This window comes from Leuciscus leuciscus, assembly GCF_965113295.1.
Source record: "Leuciscus leuciscus genome assembly, chromosome: 4".
Taxonomy (NCBI): Eukaryota; Metazoa; Chordata; class Actinopteri; order Cypriniformes; family Leuciscidae; genus Leuciscus; species Leuciscus leuciscus.
The window spans coordinates 12916959-12943263 of NC_138728.1; the positions used below are offsets into that span (position 1 = coordinate 12916959).

At 38.9% G+C, this 26305-nt stretch overlaps 1 protein-coding gene across 1 annotated transcript in view; it reads right to left on the reverse strand.

The window, feature by feature from the left end:
- Positions 1–13213, reverse strand: part of plxna4 (plexin A4) — a 216330-nt gene extending 203117 nt beyond the window's left edge. The window contains exon 1 of the mRNA XM_082166984.1: positions 12641–13213. The gene's annotated coding sequence lies outside the window, so the exon portion shown is untranslated. The remainder of the gene's footprint in view (positions 1–12640) is intronic.
- Positions 13214–26305: the final 13092 nt, after the last annotated feature.

The following is a 26305-nucleotide window of genomic DNA, read 5'->3' on the forward strand; positions in this document are numbered from 1 at the left end:
CTTGATGTATTTTCATTCGGTGACCAGGTTGTTTCATTCATGACCTTCTGGTTAAAATGTGCACCAATTGCCAAGCACCATGCACTTCACACTGGGCATCAGTATGGCAAACTGAGTTGACACCAGGCTGCGTAAATCCTGGCTTCGAGTTGGACGGGTTGGTGCTGGCAGTGGTAGACTCACAATTTCCATGCTACTTTTTTGATTTTGAGCTAAACTCAAGGCCATCTGAGTGTCAAATGAAGTCAAGTGAAGATTTCATAGACCAGTTGGCAGCATTAATTGACAATGGCCAGAAAAAAACTAAAACAATGGGCAAAGAATAAGCAACTAAATTCATTTAAAGACCAGGGCGTTTGACTGGAGCCTTTCCAGGCTTTGCCAACACTCGACCTTGAATTTCATCAGATGTGTGTGGGAGAGGGTGGGGGGGCAAGGCCATCCGAACAATCCTGAATTTATCCTCCCTGATCTAAGAGCATTATCTCAGAACAGTGCAATTCAACTTTGATTACGGCATGTCACAAAATCTCGTACTCTACAGGCAAAATTGCGCATACACACAGACGCTTACACACACATCCTCCTGTTCGACTTCCATTAGCACAGCCTGCGCTCCTTATCCCACTATGGACAGATGGAGGGATTCATCCTTGATGTAAGTCTGAAGGAAAGGGTGACAGAAGGATGCTAGGAAGAAAAGGAGTTATGTTTACACACTGAGCACATACAGATAAGGGTTTTTAATTATCTACAGCCCTCCCAGAGGGTGAAGGGGCTATGCCTACCAAAATCTGATGGGACTTCAGGATGCTCAAGTGAGAGAGCAACAGAAAGGTCACATTCAACACAAATAATGTGTAATGCAGTTAATCTTCAGTGTCAATTAAAATCTTCTAAAATCAATCATACTAAACTCAAATTAAGTGCCGATGGACATATACAATATCAGATTTTCACTACACTATTATTGTGGGCAAAAGGAAGGGAATTAATTTTTGTAGGGGGGGGGGGGGGGTTCAATGCTCATCTTTAATTTTGTGTGTCTTTTTTCATCATTGAATCACTCACGATACGAGCATAAAGAGGCAGAGAGAGGAATTCGTAACCATTACTATACAAACTACTCACTGGCAAGCAAGGTGCGGGTAGACCGTTTCATTTTCAGCTGTCATCCCCTCCAAAATGATTATGTGCTGAAGCAGTAGCTACAAACTGTGTCTTTTTCAGTGTTTTATGATGGGCAGCAACCCGCAAAGGTGCAATACCGCCACCTACTATGTTGGAGTTTGAACCAGCTACTGGCGCTGGATTATTTATAATATTATCAACGTGTAGTATTAACATATCAATGCTTATTTTTTTATGTCACAGTTATAGTCAATACCAGTATATTGCAACACCCCTACATCGAATTGTATGCAGAATGCAAAAGTATAGTATGATACTCATCACATCATCATAAATACACAAGATATTTTTTGTAAACTAACTGCAAAATAGTAATATCCTATTGCTGTGATGCTATCTGAAACTTTTCATGTGAAGGTCAAAGTGACGTTAGCGACAGTGTATTGAATTGTTATTTAAAAAATATATATTATGTCTTATGCGTGTTTCTGATGCTGTGAACTTGTCATGAACTGATGTGGTGTTTGATGTTTGCACATATCAAACTTACTCAGTATTTACAGAATTCATCAAAACCACAGCTCTCCCAGAATTGTGGCATTTCAAAGCAATGGATTGAGACCAAACACCGGTCAGACAAATCCAGTGGATCTGAGAGACATGTTGACATCTGCCTGTCCTCGCTCTCTCTCCCATTTTCCTTCTTTCTATTTCCTCCCTTGCTCTGATCAGAGGGACCATAATCCTCCACAGCAGCTCTCGGTTCAAACAGACTCTGTCAAACGCTTTCCATCCATCTTCCTCTCCCTCACTCACACACATACACAAATCACTACCCTTCTCTTTTGCACACAAATGCACTTCTCCCCTCACACACCTTTATCAAACGAGTCAGGTTCTTTGTGTTTGTCAGGGGGTGTTTCTGCCTTGAACTGGCACGCATCTCCTGCTGACCATAAAAAAATACTGCAGTCCGCTGTACTAGCTCTCACATACAGATTCACATGGAAATGATAACCAACTATATAAAGATAAGCACACAATCATGCACAGAATCACATTAACATATACCTTCCATTTCCTACTTGGTCCACCCACTCTCTATTTCTCCTGACGCCCATTGTCATGGGTGTTGACTGTACTGAATGTTATCTCCTCCGATAAAGATGTTTTGATTCTATTAGGAGGTAAATTGAAAAGAAACTGATCCTCATTGTGAGGATCCTGTTATTAGGTTAGACTCCAAGCTTCTTCCTGTTGCTGTCTGCCATGTCCAGCTCACCATATTTAACAAATGTCTTATTTGTCACTCATTACTATGAATAGATGATATCTTTTATTCAATTTACCAATGACTTAGGAAGACCACAAAGCAGTGATTGGATGGGGAAATAAAATGTATTTTAAAGGGATAGTTCACTCCTGAACTATCCTTTTAAACAAGAACTGGAACCATTGTGTGTCATTCCAGAGGCTTTAAATCCTCCTTTTCTTCATTAGAGACTCCGCCCAAAAGAAGACGCAGATTTTCAAGTACAAACAACAACCATGTAAAATACACTGATGTAAGAACAAAAAAAGCCTCTCTGACAGTCAAATTAAATGCTTAAGTCATAGGCTAAAGCTGACTGTGCATTATCAAAGTTGGACTAAACAGCCATTCATCCATATGATATACTGGTCAATCACTACTCTTAAAAAAAGTAAACAAGGGGTTTCTAAGCAGTTTTCAAAGGGCTGCTCAGCTAATTCTAACCAACTGTATCTCTCAAACTCCCAGATGCCACTGAAAAGCCTTTAGACAAGGGATGCACCGATATGAAAATAAAATAAATATTGATAACCGATGATTTATATTTGAAAGATGATAACTGATATATTGGCCGATAAATCCATTTTTTTTATATATAGGCTAATTTAAGGCGATTACAATTTTATGTAAGCTAAAGACTTGTGTGCATGTATTGCACTTAACTGCCTTTTCCTTTTTGAAGTGATTCCTTTTTGAAGTGATTCCAATCATATTTCAAGCAATTTAAAACCATCATGGTGACGAGTGTGCATCTGAAGTGTCTCCGCTGAAGGAAATAATCAATTAGGCTATATATCGGCTTTAAGATATCCGGCAAATTCTCGTTTCGGACCGATAACATTAAAACTGATCATATATCGGCAAGATGGCTGATATATCTTGCATCCCTACTTTAGACAAGAGACCCTGATCCTGTAGACAAATCATGTCTATTCTCAACATGTTCCACATTCCCTCAGTCTCTCTCTTCACCTCCAGATATGAGACAAGGGAAGGGAAACCACATCCTTGGTCAGTCACACCACGTTAGAACTGCATATTGAAACTTTCATGTGCTCTCTACTGTCTTTTCTATGTACTTTCTCTCTGCTCACTCTGAAAACTAATCAAGTAGTGTGTGGAAAAGTTCAATGACATTCATGAGAGGTCACCTCTCAGTGTTTAAGAGGGTCTTATTTATGATCCCAGCACTTGCTGTGAGACAAATGCACAGTTCAGCACCTTAAATCAAGATGTTAGCCACTTCTAGCACAAATATATTCAGCACACTAGAGTTTCAGAGCAGTGCTTTGCTGCTGCTGCTGAAACTGCAGCGTTAAAAGAAAAAGAAAAAATACATTTTAGCTGAGTTGTGAGATTATAAAATGCATGTGAAAAGAGAGAAAGACTGCAGTGTGAAATGTTGCCAACAAATGGCACAGCAACTGTGTGCATGTAAATAAATAGCATGCTGTTCAAAATAAATAAAATAATCATGTGTTCAAATAAAATGTAATTGATTTTTAAATAAAACGTTAAAAATCAATTAAATTAAAATAATATACATGTAACAAATCAATTAACAATAAATTAAATATATACTCTACAACAAAGTGGAAATATAAAACTCACATTACTGCACAACATATGCAAGACATGAACATGCAGGCTTAACACTGATGCATAACTCAGAACGCACACACACCACAGCATACATGTGTGATCATCAGTGAGGGACAGGGTGTCGATGAGGGGGGTGTGGATTTGATTTCTCACCCAGACTGAAGGCTTTTCCCTTCAGCTTTCCTCAAAGCAATCCTGGGGCGTTTCAGAGCCACTGATGCAGATAATAAATCAGAGATCATAAAAGTTCATTTTCCACACAGCGGAGTCAGTAATACAGTGCTGATGTGTGCTGGGCCAGCCTGAGGGTGGGGTCTGCCTGTCATCACTGCATGCCAAATTTCATCAACTAAAGGAAATATGGTTAAAGGTTTCAGCTGACTTGAGCTTAGTTTTGTCTTCAATAATGATCGTGGCTAGATGGCAACAGCTGGCTCTAGAACAGTAACTGAACAGATTCTGTTTTAGCCTAAAGGCAAACTGCCACAGTCAGAGTGAACTGAATAATGAAGTATGGAGGACCTGCATGTAAGAAAATATCAGATATGATCTCTGAAACTAAAAGCCAACACAGTCCACATCAGGAAAGACATGGGAGACACTCATTTACTCATTTGGGAAACAAATCCAAATATACAAATATATGATCTTGTCATTGTTAGTGCCATGCTCTACAAGCTGAACTGCAGCTGACCCATCTAGAACTGGTTTACACACCGTATTAATACGTAATCTCCCCCAATACAGTTCAAACAGTGTTGGATGAACTGGACCTGGAAGATTAACTTCTTAGACATAAATGCCTGATAATCACAAGCTTTGGACTGATTATTATAAACCGTTAAACTGTGTTTTTAATTTGTGTGTGTGTGAGGGGGGATGGAATAATCATGGAATTGAGGCCCTGATACACACCACTGGCTTCAACACTGGTAATCCAACTTACCCTCCCAGTCTCCACACACACTCATCATCTCAGTGTTCCTTAAGTGAAATCTTGGATTAAGTCTTTCCTCCTAGAATTTTCCATTCAAAAGAGTCAGAACTCTGCTGCATTTCTGTGAGTGTCCAGGTCAATTTTGCAAACTCTCTCAAAATAAGCACATGAAATGTGGAAAAGATTCTGCAGATTTCATCTGGAGCTTGTGATGAGCATATTGTTCCAGTGCCGTTATCATTTCAGGTGTGGTGTGGACTTCCCTGTTCTCATAGAATTAGAATGATTATTAAACTTTGTAGCTAAAATTATTATTAAATTTATCATCTTTATCACATTGGTTGTGAATGGCCTTTAGGACTGGACATAAGCCCTTGCCACAAATCATGAAGCGTCTTCCCTCTTGTTGGCAGTGATCTGATGAGGGTGGACACACTTTAGGTACATGACCGCTGAATTCTAACACACTTAGGCTAAACTGCACTAAGACCCTGTCAGTAGCTTTTCCTATTAAATCTAGCACTCAGAAAGCAGATGTGTGCAGATTCAAAGCCTAAAATAAATTACTGCCCCATCAGAGTCAATTGAACACACTGGAACGGCTTGGAACCACATTGTAATTGCCAGTGAGGCTGCAAAGCACAGTTTTAAAGAATCTGTCAGCTCCACCACTGTTCCAGGAGAAAACCCATTTTCTTACAGACTCACACAAGTGATAAATCATCACCTCCACATTAACTGTGAGACCAAAGGGAAGAATGGACAGAGGGAGAGAGAGAATAGAGATGGAAACGGTTTCCCAAAAGGTCACAGGAAAGCAACTAAAATTGTTACTCTAGCAAAGAAAAAAATATTGCGTCTGTGCATATTACAGCTTGAAACGGCAAGAGACGAATCAAGTAACAGTAGCAGCACAACAGTCAACAATGTCAGTCGGTATAATCATAAGGCAGCAGAGAGTTTAAGAACAAGGTGACAATTTTTGTATGCTTGGATTTTTATTGGATTTCTCCTCCCCATGCAAAAATTACTTTGTATTTCAAGACTGTTTATATAAGAGCTATTGTGATCATTACAGTTGGTTTTTGAAGAATCATGCTGTGAGTCAAGTCAATATCTGCTTGTGTCAAGTCTTATGAAGTTATTCTGATAACACATTATTCAGACAACCATAGCCGTTAAATTACTGCTAAGAATTAGTTCAAGAAATGACTCACTCATTTAGAGACATTTTGGAGGAATTACATCAAAAGTGTATGAGTCATCAATATGACTCTCTCTTGCTGTCTCTCTCTCACACACAAAAGCATTTTCAATGCATTATCCTTTGCTTCCTACTCCAAGGCTCTACAGTCCAGATATTTCCATAAAGGCAAAAGCAACCCCCTATCCCACAAAAAAAATTATTACTGTCTGCACTATGGTCTCCCGGTCACACTGACTTTCAATAGCACCATTCAAGTGCTGATGATAAAGACGTTTGCATGAGCACACACACAGACCCACGAGCATGGTAGCGTGAGTGGAGATGTCACAATGGTAATGGCCTGGAGGCAAACTATCATGGGTGTCATATGTAGAGATAATGAAGAACGAGGCGCACACAGAAGTATCTTTGATGAAGGCTGACCGTTATGTGCTCACTTCCATCCATATGCGTGCGAGTAGACAGATGAGCTATTGTCCACCGCTGGTAGATTACACACCACTCTACCGTCACAAGTGGCAACAAAAATATATGCAGATGAGTCTCATCAATATGCATTTTATACAAATCAAATGCAAATTCGGTCCGTGGTTGTTGGTGGACTCATTTTCTGAACTTTTTGCCACAACTTTCTCATTGAACGAGCTGCGGGTGCCGCTGCGCCCAGCCTTCTGCTCCTGGCCTGACGCCAGCGCTCTTCTCCTCATCTGCGTGCAGGAGTCGGGACAGGAAGATAGCACTCCATTCTGTTTTCTATTTACCTTCCTCCCTCGCTCTGTTTGTCAGAGCCCTTGGCGTAAACACGGAAGGCTGCTTTCGAGTCCTTTCAGCAGGGGGCTCCTGTGGTTTGTGATGAAAGAAACGTAATCCATTCCTCTTTTCTTTCCCTTTCTGCAGTTGGTCAGGCTGTTTAGTTTGATTTTCTACATGCTTAACCACGTCACATTTCTTGTGCGAGTGAATCCGAGGGGTCTGGGTGAGCATGCATGACCGTTCCCCAGAAACTAAATCATAGTGACACTGGAACAGTGGAAATAACCTGTGCATTTACCATGTTTATCTTCCCTTTTTACTCTAAGAGGATGTTCCATCCCAAAGCACTGCAGTGACATGATTCACCCTGACAAGATTCAAAGATCACCTTCATTCATGTTAAGCTGTGCCAAATAAAATAACTTTTAAGCACATCCAATGAGGGCTTGAAAACGTTTATCTTAAAGGTGATGGAAAAATACAGGATGGCAGGGGCACAAAATGCTGATGAGGAGGACCGTGCAACAGCTATAATTCCTTGTCTGCATCCCTGAAATGATACAGCACCATTCATAATCCTGAAAAATGTGTGGATTCCTATAAAGGAGGAATAATTAACACTCAATTAACAATCAACTCAGCATATCCGATATCTGATTATTCAATGGATGACAAATGAACCGTGCTGATTTATGGAATGAGTTCAATGACCATTCACCTTGAATTTTATCACTGCCCATGATGACAGGACTCACTGGCGCCCTCTAGCCCACACTGCAGTTGTGATTTGTATGTGTATGTGTGTGTGCGGTGAGGTACATTAAGAGGGATAATGGAGCTAAAAAGTCATGTTTCCATGGGAACACTTATAGATGTGTGAGTGGGTGGCTGAGGGACTGAAGCTCACTGATACAACGGAGATGCCTAATGCACAGAACACAGAGAAAGAAAACCTCATAGACATTCACAGATTGGATGCACAAATGTAACTGCAGACATACAGTACACACTGCCGAGCTTCAATGCATCTGTTATATAGTACAGATATTTACAACATGGTTGCAGTTTGCTGAATGGAACCTGTGCCTACAGAAATCAAGACAGCGAAAAACATGGTTTGTTTAGTCCAATGCTTACTGTCAGGGTGAATTAAACCTTACCTTGGCAACTCAGAATGCACAAACGTCGAAGGCAAATGTACCATGCTTTTATCTCCCAGACAAATGCTAAACAGATTGAAACCAAAGTCAACAAGAAGTCGATCCGCCTCAAATCACAAGTACAATTCCCTGAAGGGTCAGGGACACAATCTTACTTCAAAAAATATATATATATATTCTGACACCACTTTAAAACCGAGATTTGAGAATGTTTCAAACAGCAAGTTCACCTACAAAAGAAATGAGATATGTATGCCTGTCTGCAGGTTTCAAATCATTTCTCGCATCTGAAACAAAACTAATTTATTACCTGTCACGCATGGCTTAGCAGAAGCAAATATAAAAGCCAGCATAGAGGGATGTTTTCAATATTATCCTCGTGGCCTAACCCCTGGGAAGATCTGCACCAGAAATACTTTGTTCTGCTCTTTTTCCTCAGGTATAATACTGAAACTACACTGAGGTGAGGAGAGGTTATATCACCAAGTTCATCATAGCAAAATTTTCCACATTTGGAACAACATGAGCCCAATTCACAATGACGCTGCATTGGCGGCCGCTAGTAGTGGCATGTGTCTGCTGTGTAACAGGGCATGGCGTGAATCAAAATCACTTGAATGCCGACAATTTCTGGCTTTTTTTTTTTTTCAGAAATCCTCATTGAAATCCAATGACTTTCAGTTGCTTTTCCACCCCAAAATAATTGTCAGCGTGAACAGAGCTTAAAGTTAAGTGCACAATGCTGTTAGTTCATAGATTTGAACATAACCTTTGGGTTAGCCTACTAGTCCTGATGTTTAGTCTAAGATCACAAGGCATGTGGGAATAAAGTCTAACATTGAATTTAAACCGCAACACCACATAAACATCAAATCCAAAGCTTTCTTGTTATATTTACATTGCTTTATCTTTAGATTGGATTATCTGCACCACACAAATGAGGTGCTAGTGAAATTTACAACCAACAGACTTGTACTGCATACATAAGGATCAAGTTGTTAAAAAAACAAACAGCCATTTTGAAAAGATGACAAAAACAGGGGGAGGAAAAAACAGATATAAGCAAAGACGGACAGCCTGTAGTTTCGTAATGGGACTCACATGTACCACAGTGGTGACAGGAAGCTGAGTTTCTCACTTGTGGAAATCACTCTCTCCTCATTATCCAGAAAGACACAGGCGCTCACGTACACACCAGCACGCACACGCGGTGGGACGTGGGGGACGCACAGCGGGGGTCTATTCTGAAGATGTCACAAGCAGACAGAACTGTCACTCACAATTCACACATTTACCTACAGATCCCATCCAGTTGAACACAGAACTGCACATGACATGAGCATATGGTCATATGCACGGACAGATCTGCAATGTTCTCGCTATGTTCCTAACATAAATATTTACTGTGCAAATAAACTGTTCTGCCAATGCACAAAACAGTTTCCAGGTACTAAGTTAATTTACTTCCCACAGAAACATCACGCTACATACATAAAAGGACAAATTTCGATGATGCCAAACACGTGCTTGTTGCTAAACTAACACAAATAGTGGGATGATAAGTCGTAAAAACTGTTGTAGTAACCAAATCATAACAGAAGGGTTTGGTACATGGTTCATTTGTCCAACCGCACACACGCAAACAGGTTTTCACCAGGCCAGTAGAGGGAAACATTCAAGCAGAGTCTCATTAAGCACAACAAGATTACAAAAATTGATTTTTCTTCCTCTAAGATTCCTGTTGGCTATTGTGTCTTACCGAGTTGTTCGAATGAAACACATTTTTACTGTGTTTCATACAGTGTATACACATATATGTGTACAAGATCATTTTTCCAAAGTCAACTCATCAAGCCGCTATTTAATTGGGTAACAGGGTAAAGATACACTTGCTCTCACAGTACACAGAACAACAGATGTATAAACTCCATACACGGTTTAAAAAAAAAAAAAAAAAAAGCCCAAAAAGAACAATAGCCAAACTTCAATACAAATTAATAATAACTATTTTACTGGAGGGCAATAGCAAAACTTAAACATGGTTGGCCAATCAGCAATCAGAAACCTATAAGAAAAGAGAAAGCGGCTCTTCCTTTGAAAGAACAGAGAGAGTCATTCACCAGTTTCCAAACCAGTCATTCAGCCTCATCTCAACTGCTCGTTCATACTCTAGTCTAGTGCATGTGAACACACACTCTTACATGCTACATATCTGCTCAATACAGTGGACTCATTCAAACAACTATGACATTTCTAATATTTTAATGTCTCTCTCACATTATTAATAATGCCATGTTTTCATTCTATGCATTCCATATTCCCTTCAATCTCCAAGTTTATCTCTCAACTACAGCCAAGAAGAGAAAGACTTTGAAAAATGTCAACATTATATTCATCCTTGCTGATAGCACTGCGTTTAAGGTCTCTTAAAGCTCTCTGGGGCCAAAGAGACAAGCAGACTGTCAAGCATTCAAGGCTGAAACGCCACTGGTACACGATGAAATGATTAAGTTTCGTGTTTTATCACAGTCTGATGGTACTTGCTGTTTCTCCTTGAAACTCAGGGGCACTCTGACTGCACTGAGTGCTTAACGCATTCATCTACACCTACACTTTATACAAACGAATGAACAAAAAACTGCCATATTGTTGCCTCTCGACTGCATGCAAATGCAAACACATACTGCCATTCACCTATAGCTTTATGCTATTGAAAGGCAAGCCACAATTGCCAACATGCAGAGACAATCCTTCACTCACTGCACAAAAGCCCTGTCTTAGCCTCTAAAGAGAACAAATTCCACTCGGTTCACAAAAGCTAAAATACTTCATTAACACAACCTTCATGAATTCATAATTTATATACAGAAACCTCAAGATACAGTCAGCGTCTGTATGTGAACACTGTGAAGTCCCACTATGAATGGAATCCTTCGTGAAATATCACTCACCACAAGCAAGTGAACTCCTCCAATTACTTTATATTCTCGCACAAACCCCCCAGACTCACACCCTCAGCCGAGAAAAGAGGAGTATAACAAAATGGTTCAGGTTGAAGTCAGTGAGAAACTGGCAATTAGAAGGTTTGCAAACAGCAGTGATGCATTACTGAAGATGATACTCATTTCCACAGCTGTGAGGGCAGAAGACATGTGATGTGTACAACGGACAGACTGAACATCAGAAACATGCGTTTAATGTGTCCTCAGCTGATCTCGGCTGCATTGAGGCAGCCATAAGGGTTTGCAGATGTGTTGCTTTGAGACAAGACAATGGCTCAAATGGTCAACGGACCCCTCGGTGAACAGAGTCATGACATTACTGCAGCTGCCCCTGATTTCACATGCAAATTAGGGTAAAACTCTTTATCCAACCATAATTACATCTCTCTATGTAAACATAAGATAGATAGAGAGCACCACCATGGGCGCGTAAAACAGACCGCTGTTTTGATGACCCTGATGAAATAACTGAAAATTACGCACGATTACGGGGAACCAAGGTGTGCCAAACAGTATGACACTTCGTATCTGCAAATAGCACGGCAATTGCCAGAAATGCCGAGGGTAAAATCCCACACATGATGGCCAGCCGCTCTTTCTCCACCCTGTGCCGGCAGGTAAAGCGCGCGCAGAGAGCAAGCGCTCACGCACGCGGCTCACAGAGAACAAGTTGCGCTCTCGAGTTAACGCGAGCACGGCAGCCGCGTGCCAGTAACGGGCTCTCTCTTTTTTGCTTTAGACTTTTAACAGTGCTGTTTGTTGCGTTTAATCTCTGGCCAGCCATCCAGAGTCTTTCCAAAACAGCGCTTTAGCGGAGAAACATGTGCGTAAAATAATGAATATCATGCGAACTGCGTCAACTCCACTTTCTATCATAAATCACGTCTTGAGACTGATGTTGTGACAAACTGTAATAACTATCTTATAATCTTAAGTCCTATAGGTACAGATCAGAGAAAACTAAAAATTGTGTCATTAACTTAACCTCATGTTGTTCCGAACATGTCTGACTTTCTTCCGTGGAACACGAAAGGGTGTAATGCACAATATTAGGGACTGACAGCCTTAATAATCATACAATAAAAGTGAACGGAGACGGAGGCTGTCATTGTGCCCAACATCTGCTAACCAGAAAGTAAAAGGGCTTTGGAACAACGTGAGGTTGAGCAAACGTTGAAAGAAAATAATTTTTGGGTGAACTATCCCTTTAAGAGTCGTTGACAGTCTATGCGCTTATGTGCTTTCCATAAAGAATTGCATATCTTAAAATTGCAGTATAAAAAACTCGATAGCCTATGCTGTTCTTAGTTTTAAACGATAAAAGCTCCAGAGAGTAAAATAACACAATCCAGTAACGCACGGGTGCGGATGGTGCATTGCCCTCCTCACAGCACGCCCTTATACTACATAGCAGGTAACACGCCTCGCTTACCTACCTGCTCAAATAACATTTCCCAGTCGCTATTCCGTTAAATAACAAGTTGAAGATGTAAAACACCAATCCTGTTATACGGTTGTCCCGTGTCAAGCGCTTACCTGTTCTCGCTGCGTATTTCACCTCACCGCCGCAGTCGCGCTCACACTGCGGATGATGGGCACCTTCACAGGAATCCCAACTCACTTACTCCACAAATACAGCCAGACGCCCTTTAAAAACACTCGATTCGCAGTGTTTTCGAGTATCACAGACACTTATTGTTATCGCAAAGATCCTCCGCGTTTAATTTCCTCAGGCAGAAACGACAGACGAGCTTCAGAATCCCATCAACGACTAAAGCTGAAGCTCTGGTGAGGTGACCGTTAAAACTGCCGCTCGTGCTGTAGTTTCCATCATGACGTGCTGCTTGACAGAATTTAAAGCGCGCTAAAACGGCAACTGGAAGTCCGCGTGCAGAAGCAGAAGCAGTAGCAGCTGTGAGAACGCGCCGTGTGCGCTGCAGTCGATCAGAGCGGCTGTTTCGGAGTTTGCTGGTTCGCAGCTGACTCCCAAGTACCAGAGGAGAGGCGTGAGTCAGTGGCTTTCTGCTGAGACGCAGCGACTGTCTTGTTTTACAAACCCTCCTGACTCGCCCGCAGTGACATCCCGAATCTGGCCGCTGATTGGGCTAATTGTAAAATCTTATTGGCTGCAATCAGCGCGCGCGGCTGGCATGAATGAGGCATATGCTGCGCCCCAATGTCTTTTAATGTGTCTATAATGCATGCATTACACCGTGGAACGGATTTGGGGGGAAACACGCAGCTGAACATAATACTGCGGACAGAACGCTCAACGGATTTGAATATCTAATCAGCAAGATCAGTTGGAGATGGAGATTAGGATGTTAACATGTAATACAAACATTTTGTCAGGAGATTAGCTTTACACCAATTTATTTACGCTTATTATTTTATTCATCGGAGATCAATCAAAATAAATATTCGCAAATAAACAAAAACAAGCCACACCGTCAAATTAACTAACAAAGTATGAAAAGAAGGTGGAAATGTTATTTAATAGCATATTAACCCTTGAACTTACAATATTATAAATGTTTTATAATCGCATTGCAGAAACAGGTTTATTTGATTTTTGGCTACGTGCATTACTTTCTTAACCAATAATCTGACGAACTTTTCCACCTTGCTGTATATGAAGCAAAATACTGGTTGGCATCATAGGTTGATTCACTGCCATATTCCTGAACGCAAAGCACTCAAAACACTGCATCACAGCTCCACCTGCAGGCGAATACAGTACTGCATGCATATTCCACCTGCGACCCTGCCACAGACAAACCCTGGTCCTGAAGGACACCAAACTTCACATTTCGGATGTCTCTCTTATTTGAGACTCGTTTCAGGACATAACGCCTCTAATAATGAGCTAACGAGTTGAAACAAGTGTTTTTTGATATGGAAGACATGCAAAATAGCACCAGCCATTCATTTCTACAGACAATAATCATTGGATGTCTTGTGTTCATTCATTTGTTCAACCCTGAAGACAGCAGTCAGTTCAGATCTGAGATGTTTGTTTGTTTGTACAAGGCTGAAATGTAAACCAGGCTTGTGTTGATCTTTAAAGTGTTTGGGGTATATGTAAACTCTTCACCCCAGTTGTTTTTAAACATTTTAATTGTTTTTTTTAAATTATTATTTAACCTAATTGGCTTGTTTAACTAAACTGATTTACAAGCACAATGTGAGTTATTTCCTAAATTCAAGGTGAGCAGTACAAGAGAGGTTTGCATGCATTGATGACCCGTGGGAATATTCCGAAATTTCCAGTCCGGTGCGAAGTATTTGGAAGGACAAACTAATAAACTTTTAAAAGGACCCAGTGGTGGTGTTTTGGAGTAGGATTGGGTGTTTACAATGTCTAATTACTTGTGGATAGCAAAGATGCTCTGGTCATCCAATGGGTCGATTCTTCCCAATTATCCAATTTAAGTGAATAGTTGAAGAAAGTGGTAAGTTTGTAGACAACTTAATTAGTTAGCATAGCCTTGTGCATGCTTTGCATAAGCTGTAAAAAATAATGAATAGATTTTAGGACATTTAAATCCAAGCAAACCGAGGAATCAATCTTAAACGACCAATAATCAATATACACGTCTTTGGTATAATGATGATAAATGTACAAGCTGTGCTGACCTGTACGGATACAGTTCTAAAGTCTCTCTATAAAAAAAAATATGGATTTAGGAACGCTAAAACGGGAACATCAAAGTTCATGACTTCTATTTTTCAGGCTTTATTGTTTGTTTGATTAATTGTTTATTAAATATAAAAGATTCTACACTTTTTTTGTCTAAATAAATTACAGAAACTGAAAAGAATCATTTTAAATGCTGTTAGCATTTAAATGTAGGCATCACAACATTCAAATATACCAAATAACCATTGGATAATCATGGATAATCATTTTGAGATTAGCTAAATACTTTGTTTAAAAGTGTTCATTATAAGCATGTTAAAGATTACCTTCCAACGCTGACTTAAATCTAAAAGTAAAAATAGTGTAAAATTAGCATATACAACGAAAGATCCAATTTCAGCCTTTAAACGCACACACACACGCACAATAAATCAACCCAAAAAAGTTATTATCAGTAACCGATATGGTACAGATACCATTCCATACCAATTTGTATATTGTGCATTCCTAGCAATAATAACATACTAAACTAATTTATTAAGCGGCATGATTCCATGCAACTTCTTCACAATGATGATTAAAAATATATGCACAAGTTTATATAACAATGATAAATTATAGGCTAGAACTGCAGTGTCTGACAACATTTTCTCTGTGATCATTTTACATCCAACCGTGAATGAAGGAGATTAGGAGAGGACGACTGCAAAGTCAAAGTCATCTGTTATAAAACAAAGGGATTATACTATTGAAAGAATTGTCATCTGTAAAGAACATTGACCTTTTTGTAAATCAATGCAGAGACTATGAATCAACATTGAATATGTCTATGAAAACACCAAAGTTCCATTGTACAATTGAACGCCATTGATTGAGACGGCAGAAGGGTCAACTTTGTAATCTGTTACACTTCTAGCCCTTGTCCCAGTGGCTGGGACCTGTCAGATAAAATTAATTTAAAAGACAAAATAAACACACAAACAATTTGTCAGTTTAAACAAACGCTCCACAGTGGAATTAAAACAGATCTGGACCCCGATACTGACCATTTTGCTGTCAGTCTGATCAATAGACACTGTGTAGACAGGATGTGGACCAGAGGAAAGGCCATTGATAAGCACAGCACGACAATGTCAAACTATAAAGACAAGTAAAAGGAGTGACGGCATGGTCTATTTCTGAAAGTTTACTTTCTCAAACCGTCACAGATACTGTATGTTTTACTAATTACATCATGCATTAACATCTTGTAATGGAATATTTTGCCTTCACATGACAGAGCATGATCTAGTCCTCTGTCAAGCAATCAGTGTTTCCAGTGATTTTCTGTCAGTTACTCTAGATAAGAATCTAGTTAAGATATATTATTCCTGTTCATGACAGAGAGGTACAATCTAGCATCGCTCAAATGATCAGTGTGTGTGCAGTGAAGTAGATTTAAAGTTCATAAATTTCTCGCCGCTGACACCTGCAGATAGATTCCTCAGACAGGTTGTGTCTGCTGAGGAATGATCAATAACATTGAATGGAGTGTTTGAGGCCTAAAAAGAACAGGATGAAGGAAGCGAAGCATGAGGGTGACTCATGTTATGTCCTTTTTGGGTCCTCAAGTTTGTATTAGTGTGTATGCAAGAGAAGAGGTCAGCTTAACAGTCTAAAACAAACGAGTAATCAGCTTACATTTTACATACAATACGGTCATTTAAAGCATCTAATATTGCACTGCCAAAAAAAAAAGTCTGTTGCGTCTTTCCTGAATAAATTAGTTTTTTGAACGAATTAGGTGAGTGAATCATTCAAATCAGTCACTTACTTGTTTCATTCCTGAATGAATCAGTGTTTGTGAACAAACCAGTTCAGTAAATGATTTAATGATTCACTCAAAGACAGTGGCTGCCTCTGAAATTGTGTAGTTACATACTATATAGTAGGCGGAAAACAGTATGTGACAAAAAAAAAAAAAGGTACCGGTATGCCCGAATTCACAGTACTCAAAGAATTGGCTAAATGTACCTGGATGCACAAAGAAGTGTGCATATGATGATGGATAATGACAACATGGCAAATACATCCGGATTACATTAACACACACATTTATATTTAGAACATACTTAAAGGGTTAGTTCACCCAAAAATGAAAATTATGTCATTAATGACTCACTCTCATGTCATTCCAAGCCCGTAAGACCTCCGTTCATCTTCGGAACACAGTTTAAGATATTTTAGATTTAGTCCGAGAGCTTTCTGTCCCTCCGTTGAAAATGTATGTATGGTATACTGTCTATGTCCAGAAAGCTAATAAAGACATCATCAAAGTAGTCCAAGTGACTACAGTGGCTCAATCTTAAGTTTATAAAGCGACGAGAATACTTTTTGTGTGCAAAACAAACAAACAAAAATAACGACTTTATTCCACTATTCATTTCCTTCTCTCTGGGCCTCGAGTGAGTTCACATAGTAAAACTGCGTAGCGCTTCTGTGTTGTACACACGCATCACACACATGACCAGCGTCGGCCAATAGTGAGCCTACGTGTGACGTACAACACAGACGCGCTACGCAGTTTTACTACGTGAAAAAACTCGAGGCCCAGAGAGAAGGAAATGTATAGTGGAATAAAGTCGTTAATTTTGTTGTTTTTTGCGCACAAAAAGTATTCTCGTCGCTTTATAAACTTAAGATTGAGCCACTGTAGTCACTTGGACTACTTTGATGATGTCTGTATCACCTTTTCTGGACATGGACAGTATACCGTACATACATTTTCAATGAAGGGACAGAAAGCTCTCGGACTAAATCTAAAATATCTTAAACTGTGTTCCGAAGATGAACGGAGGTCTTACGGGCTTGGAACGACATGAGGGTGAGTTATTAATGACATAATGTTCATTTTTGGGTGAACTAACCCTTTAACATACTGCGATTTCGGATGCAGACAGTTTTTTGTTTCAGTCCTAAATGAATCAGTGTTTTGAACAATTCGGTTGAATGAATGATTCAATGACTCGCTCATCAAGAGGGTAATCTGTTTCGGTTCTGAATGAATCAGGGCTTTGAATGAACCGATTGAGAGTGGTTGCACGTACCAGCTACATAATATCCATTCATCGGTCATCTTTCTCTGCATTATGGGGCACCACACTAGATTTATGTCATTACATCATGCATACAAAATCTGTACACACTCGCTAGGGTCAATTTCAAAGCCATTTTACACCATGGGCAATAATATTTATGGGCTGCCAATGAAAGGACAGGATTTATGGTGTCTACCTTCATAAAAGTGTCCACCCTCTTACTGGCTGCTTTCTGTGTGTGTTTCAAGACTGATTTCAGAAACAGCATCCCTGCATGTCACTGCTGGGAACAAGTGTACCTCATCTGTTCTTACAATATCTGCCGTGTCTAAATCAGGCCAAATAAACCTCAATTCTAACTTGATATTCAGGTTGTTGTTTTTTTTTGTTAATTAAAGGGATACTCCACTTTTTTGGAAATAGGCTCATTTTACAACTCCCCCAGAGTTAAACAGTTGAGTCTTAACCAGGGCCGGATCTACCATATGGGCAATCTGGGAACGTGCCCAGGGGCCCTTGCGCAGAGAGGGGCCCTCCGTGATCGGAGTTTTTATTTTATTTATTTTTTACGTTCGCTGCTACATAAAAATAGTATAGCCTACACAAGGCTTGGCCTCGATCTTGATAATTATCCAATCAGAATAAAAAAAAAGTGTATATTACATTATATGATCTCTTATTCATGCAAATGCTTTTAAACAATTCATGTGCGACAAGACAAAAGTCTGACTGTGACACACACACACACACAGAAAGACGCGCGCGCGCCAGTATCGTGCGCACAGACAGCACGCCAGAATACAGTTATCTTTCGTGCTTGAACTTACAATAACACACACAATTATGCCAAAATGTCCGTTTTGTCGAGTATCTTCATAACATAAGAGCTGTCTTATGATGAACGTCAAGAGTTGTGAAAGAATGAGGCGCGTGCGAGAGCCGCGTCTCCGTCAGCTGGTCTTAAAGAGACAGCAGCCAATAAAGCTTTCTATCAGTAAAGTTAATCAAAGAACAAAAAGAACAGAGAAAATGACTCACTGCTGTTGACTAAAGTTTTTTTTTTTTTTTCTATAATAAGGATTAGTCTATATTTAATTTATAATTTATGCAGTGCAGTTTGACAATTTCGGTATATGTCCTAGGACTACCTGTTTGACAGGCACAAGTAAATATGACATTTATTTTTAACGTTTGTATTATTGAGACAAATAACAATATTGAATTTATTTTAATTTGAAAACACAGTGCATTTAGTTGTTGTTTCTAGTTTGAGTTGAGAAATGGGCTACAAATTTCAGCATTATCACTAATCTGTGTGTGCCTTTTACTTGAGAAATAAGCAAGTTAACTCATGAAACCATTTGTTTACTATATCGCAATCGCATATCGCAATATTGACCTCAATAATCACAATATGACATTTTCCCCAAATCGTGCAGCCCTACTTTTCAGAAAAATGTATTTCGTATCAGTGTCTTGTGAACTAGTCATTAGTGATTAGCATGTTAAATCCCACACCTGGTGGGCCACCTGTGTGTGTTCCTTTGGAGGGTGTGGTTGTCAGGTAGGGGAGGGGGCCCATGAGCTTCAGTGCCCAGGGGCCCCTGGGGGTACTAATCCAGCCTTGGTCTTACCGTTTTCGAATCCATTCAGCCGAACTCCGGGTCTGGCGGTACCACTTTTAGCATAGCTTGGCTTAAAGGAACACTCCACCGTTTTTTGAAATAGGGCTTATTCACCTTCTTTCCTACATTTAGATAGGTGGGCAAATGCATTTTTGTCTCAGTGCATGCATTGTTTTAGTTTGACAGGGTCGGCGTGAGCTTAGCTTAGCATAATGAATGGAATCCTTTGTTGCCAGCTAGCATGTCCTGAGTAAAAGTGATATAAAAAAAAAAAAATTACTTCTTGTGGCCTGCGTATTCACAACAAGTACAAATAGCGATGCAGATTAACACTAGGCGATTTCCTATGCAGATTTTGACTTGGGACTTAGGGGGAAGCACAGGCGAAGTACTGCTACTTGGGCGCAGAGATATCACGCCCAAGTAGCAGTGCTTCGCCTGTGCTTCCCCCTAATATAGTCCTTAATATATAAGTCAATATCTGCCTAAGAAATCGCCTAGTGTTAATCTGCATCGCTATTTGTGCTTGTTGTGAATACGCAGGCCACAAGAAGTAATTAGGTAGGTTTTTTTTAAATTTTTTTATATCACTTTTATTCAGGACATGCTAGCTGGCAACAAAGGATTCCATTCATTATGCTAAGCTAAGCTCACGCCGACCCTGTCAAACTAAAACAATGCATGCACTGAGACAAAAATGCATTTGCCCACCTATCTAAATGTGGGAAAGAAGGTGAATAAGCCCTATTTCAAAAAACGGTGGAGTGTTCCTTTAACGTTAGATCATTGAGGACCATTAGCATCTCTCTCAAAAAAATGACCAAAGAGTTTCGATATTTTTCTTATTTAAAACTTGACTCTTCTGTAGTTACATCGTGTACTAAGACCAACGGAAAATGAAAAATTAGCGATTTTCTAGGCTGATATGGCTAGGAACTATACTCTCATTCCTGCGTAATAATCAAGAAACTTTGCTGCCGTACCATGAGTCCAGCAGGCGTAATGATATGACGCAGCGCCTGAAAATAGTCCCCAGCTCGGTAACTTCCAAGTTCCAACGTGACCGTGACTAAGTTTGTCTAACCTATTAGACCTATTTTCAGGCGCTGCGTCATATCATTACACCTGCTGGACTCATGGTACGGCAGCAAAGTTTCTTGATTATTACGCAGGAATGAGAGTATAGTTCCTAGCCATATCAGCCTAGAAAATCGTAACTTTACATTTTCCCTTGGTCTTAGTAGACGATGTAACTACAGAAGAGTCAAGTTTTAAATAGGAAAAATATCGAAACTCTTTGGTCATTTTTTTGAGAGAGATGCTAATCGTCCTGTCCGATTCAATAAGCTATGCTAAAAGTGGTACCGCCAGACCCAGAGATCGGCTGAATGGATTCGAAAACGGTAAAACTCAACTGTTTAACTCTGGGGGAGTTGTAAAATGAGTATCCCTTTAAGCCAGTGTTTTCACATACATATTCATGTTATTTATTTGAATAAAAGTCAATGATCTTCACAGATAACAATTATTTTAATAGTATAATCCCTTAAAAAGTCAGTACTAATTACTTTTGCACAGGCATAAAGTCTGTTTACAGAGTCTATACCAGGTGTGTCCAAACTCTGTCCTGGAGGGTCATTGTCCTTCCGAGTTTAGCTCCAACTTGCCTCAACACACCTCACTTGAAGCTTCTATGCCTAGAAAGACCTTGATTAGCTCATAAAAAAAAAAAAAAAAAGGCAAGGCCAGGCTGAATTTGGACGCCTAGATTCATGACTGTTGCCACTGTTCCTCGCACACAGCTGGTCACTCCATCCTCTCGGTCAATGGCAATCATTGTGTGCATCATGTTTGTCTTCCAGGCACAGCAGCCCAAGTCAGACAGCCTCATCTGGAGAGATTGGTTTATTACAGAGGGAGACGTCCTCAAGGAAAAAGTTGCAGAGGTCCTCCCGGGGGGGCCTTCAGATGCACATGCGAAGATTTCCACGAAAACCTACCCTTCATCACAGCCCGCTATCATTTGCATGCCTGAGACGCAGCAAATGTCTGTTACCCAAGGCTGAGGAGATAAGCCCAAGTTGCAAACACTTTTACCGGAGAATCTCCGGAATGTTCTTCTGCCTCAGGCAATTCAATCACAGCTGCTGAAGGCGAGGTTATATCCGTGTATATGGTCTGGTCACCGGCAGCAATGTGTGCAATCACATAGCAGGGGTTACTTCACCGGCTCTTGTTTTGAGCTTCGGCTCGTCTGCATGATGTTTCTCTCTGGCGGTTTAAGGCTCCGAAAGCCAATATCCTCTAATCTAAAAGCCTGTGCAGCAGGCAACTCATTCCAACAGGGTTTTTGACATCAATCATTAGAGAACACCAAAATACTCAATACACACAAGTTAATAAGTGAAAGATGAACAGTATGAAGCTTTAAAGACCGAAATAGAAATGCTTGTTTGTATGAATTTGAACCTAAAAGCACTGTAACATTCTTCCTCATCCTCATCCAGAATTTGTATTAAGATACAAGTTAATAAGAAATTGTAATGGAATCCATTTACTTTTTAGTGAACGTTCCTAGACTTATTGTGAGCAATTCATTGAGTGTGTGTGTTATTTCAAAGAAAAAGTTTTGAAAAAGCACTGTTATTCTTCTATTGTGTTATTAGTCGAATTATTTAACAATAGCAGAATTTGAAGTCTTGCACATTCACTTATTTCAAAGTTGGGAAAAAAGGTGGATAATCAAATGTATAGGCTACTAACTTTTCTCTGAAACAACCCTTTTTTAATCATTACCGCTGCATCCGAAATCACAAATTCTGATGTTCTTCATCTGCCATGTTGTCATTGTCATGTAACTTATGGCGTCAGATACGTCACTTCATCTCCATTTACAAATCCTCTCCTGTGGCCATCGGCACATAGTGAAGTGTCCATCGAATGCACATTTCAGAATGTCGCCGGAAGTAGAAGATCATACGGGAACCTTTCGCCTGTTTTATGAACTCTATAAATTCGGACATACTACTTGGCTCACATACTGTTTTTCGTCTAGGCAAATTCAGAAGCACCGTTAGTCTTTGCTGCTATTAGAAAATGTTAACCAACAACAATAGAGCTACTATTATTTTGTTTTAGCAAATGGTTATGCTCCAGTCTGGTACTCTTTTCCCAATCAAATCTTATTCCAATGGATACAAACTCTGATGAAAATTCCAATGCTTCCCTACATTTTTCTTGGTGATTATCTGGTTTCACACATGAAAAATGTGTACACGTGTAATTCACATTACAGATTTAAAGTAGGTTTACATGACATTTTACACCAACTCAAGCATATTCCTCTAAACAGTGTCAAACTTTGCAAGGAATAAGAAAGAAAAAAGAAAAAATTGGACAGTCACGTCCTGTACAAACAACCTCAAAGACAACAATATGGCAACTTTACAGAATATTACAAAAATGATCATGATAAATGTGTCTAAAAAGGCTCAAGATAAATGTGTATTTTGTAGAGTTAGAAAAGCTATTTATCACATAGTCAGGACATTATACTGCTGTTTAAAGCTTCAATTTAAATCCAGCTGCACAAAGCAATGAGGTACATAGAAACATGAACAACAGCGGAGTTATAATGATATCTTTTGTTCTGTGGTGGAGGGAGAATTCATTTGTGCTTTTCTGTGTTGAGACTGATTGAATATGCATCTTATTGCGGATTTAATTTGTGTTATTTGTTATGCTGACTGAGAGCTTTTGTAAATAAAGAAGAAAAAAAAATCAATCTCTCCCACTCTTTCTTGAGTTGATATATGGAACTCCATATTTCATACTTGGCCTCTTTCATTTACCCAAACTTTGCCTGTACCTGCTATTACCAGAACACACTATTATTCTAAGCATCCATCTCTCTTTTGAATATAAAATGCAATGATATATCATTCTCATGAAACGCTAGGTGAAATATGCAATATTTTATTACAGATCAATCCATCACAGATCATTAGGAAGAAGTGTCAAATGCCCATGTGCCTGGGTGTATATTTTTCTTTATTATACTAATTAATGTGCTTCTGTATTGACATGGGGATGATGGATCAGTGTTGTTATTGTAAACTCAAAAAAAAAGTGTTTCTGTAATTTAAATGCAGCTGAAATAATGTTAAATATAAATATTATATTGAAATAAAAATGTTGTATTGCCTGAGCAACTAAATTAAACAAGTTCAAGTTGAAGTACTAAAATGGAAATAAAAATAAGTTATATATATGTTTTTATTTTATTTTAAAAAGTTACAAAAGCACATAAAAATTACTAAGATTTCATTTAAATTAAAATAAAAACTATTCAAAATATTAATAAATACAATAATAATAGCTATAAATAATACTAAAATAGGACAGTCATGCGATATGGGAGACAAGGTCTAGTTCTCACACTTTTTACTCTAGTGAATATTTCTCAGCGTTGGTTCATTTTTGAAGGTCAAGTTTTAGACACACAAAGCCTTGTCTACAAAACTGCATATTTTCACCATTGTTGTTACTCAGCAAAAAAGACAGAGATCACTGAACAAGAGAAGAACTTTTGTAGCCAAGTTGTCACAATGGAACTTGCATTTAAAAATCTAATACTACAATATGACACTGAAATTTAATAATAATAAAAAAAATCTTAATTTGAGAGAATTTTCAAGCACTCGAGAAAAACATACAATATCACTATTAGATAAAAAAAATAATAATAATTGAGCAATTCGAATTTTGAAGAAAACATTAGACTTACCAAGATACAGTCCTTATGAGCAACTTCCTAATGCGACAAACTTCGCCCGTCTCCCCTATAAATGTTTTTTTTTTTAAAAGGATAAAAAATATGATGGTTAACTTGTGTCAACAGTCTATTATTATGCAAAGAATAGCATACTTACCATTTCCACATAATATAATTCTGTGCACAGTATGCAAATTCTACTACTTTACTCAAAATTTTATCCGACCATCAATAATAAAATCATAACCCTAAAAAAAAAATATATATATATATATTAAGATGATAACTGGATGCCATTCACTGAATAACATGCATGTAATAAAACTTAATTTGACCATAAAGCATACTACAGTTAGATAGCTGCTCAGCCGTCACAACTAATCATCACAACACACATACATCATAAATCAAAAAATGACCACAAATGAGAGTTCAGTAACGTGACACAGTAAGATTAATATTTCCTCCAGCCTGTACCGTAAGGCTCATTGTTTTCAATAAAGTGTCACGGCGCCCCATTACATAATCACATCTGCGATTTGGGATCAAGGTTTTGATGCAATCAATGCCTATTAGAATCAGCCGGTATTGATTGAAAGCAGAGAGCTGATACCATCTCTCCATCTCTGGCCTGCTTAGATCATAATCTCTCTCTGGTCTGCGTGGGACTTGATTGGCATTAATAGGTCAGTGTGTTGCCCAGGGATGCAGACAAGGATAATTTTTCACCACTAATAGTGTGACTGTAAACTGCCCTCAGACCCATTAGGGTCAAGGGCGGAGGTGCATCCTGCCCCCTGAGAGCACTGAGCAGGACAGAACTGTTGGGATGAGAGTAGTTGACTTGAATCAAACTTGAATCAAACTGATCTAAGTGTGGGTTTCCCATTCTCTCTGGCTAACTACTCAAATGTTTCCAAACCTATTTGTTTTAGGTAGGTACTCCGAAAGCCATATTAGTAAGCTTTGGCTTGAATAACCCTTATAGTTAGTATTCTGTATATTAATATCATTATATACTAAATAATGAATGTACATTCATATTAAATTAACCATTATAATGTTACAACGATTCACATCAGTGAAAAACTGACTTACCAATATTGACCTCTCAAACTAAAGTATGTTGTCTGTTTTCGGCTGCATTTGCATATAGTGTTTATAAAGTGTGATATTCGTTTGTGAGGCTCTGCAAAGTTAAACAAACGGAGTGATTTATCGAACGGAACTCTAAATTTAAATTTAGAGAGAGAGAGAGAGGGGAGACTTAGGGGAGACCGGGGATGGTTGTAACACGGGTCAGTTGTAACAACTCCAATATGTCCAATCAGGAACTAGTTACAAATCACCTGATTCACTTCGCACAAGCTCAGTTTAGTTCTTATTCCACATGTGAAAAAGTAGAGCCCTGTTGGAGACACAGCACATGTTAGAGTGGAAAAAACAAATTTGAGGTATGAAAGTAACTTTTTTTACTTTTTTTGTTTTTGTTATGGGAATTTCTGCTTTGTAGTTAAACTCCTCAAACTTTTATTATGTTTATTGTGTGTCTGTGTAGATATTTTCCATGCAAGTTGTTAGTGCTAATGTTTTGCCTGTTAGCTGTAAGGTGAGCAAGTTCATGGCTACATGACTCTGGGTTAGTTGTAACAACAAGACTCTGGGTTAGTTGTAACAACAATGAAACGTTATAACCTACCCCAAGAAAATTTAGTTAAATTTATATATGTTTTATTTGAATTTCAGTATGCCTAGGTCTTGGAAGAGAAAGACAGACAGAGGAGTTTCTCTCACAATTTTGAGGAAAGCATCAGATGAGACAAAGGGAAAGTCTATAAGATCTGTGGCAAAGTTGTATGGTATTTTTATGTATACAATTTTTTGAGTTCAAGTTCAATTTATAATGGTAATTACTATGACTAGTTATATTGAAAAGTCAGTGTTGAATAAAAACCTTTAAAAATATTTTTTTTTGTCAAAATCCTTATTTCATGATGTTACATATCACCCCGGTGGATATCATAATGTTACATCTCACCCCAGGGTATGTTACAACTAACCCAGACTATGGGGTGAATTGTAACA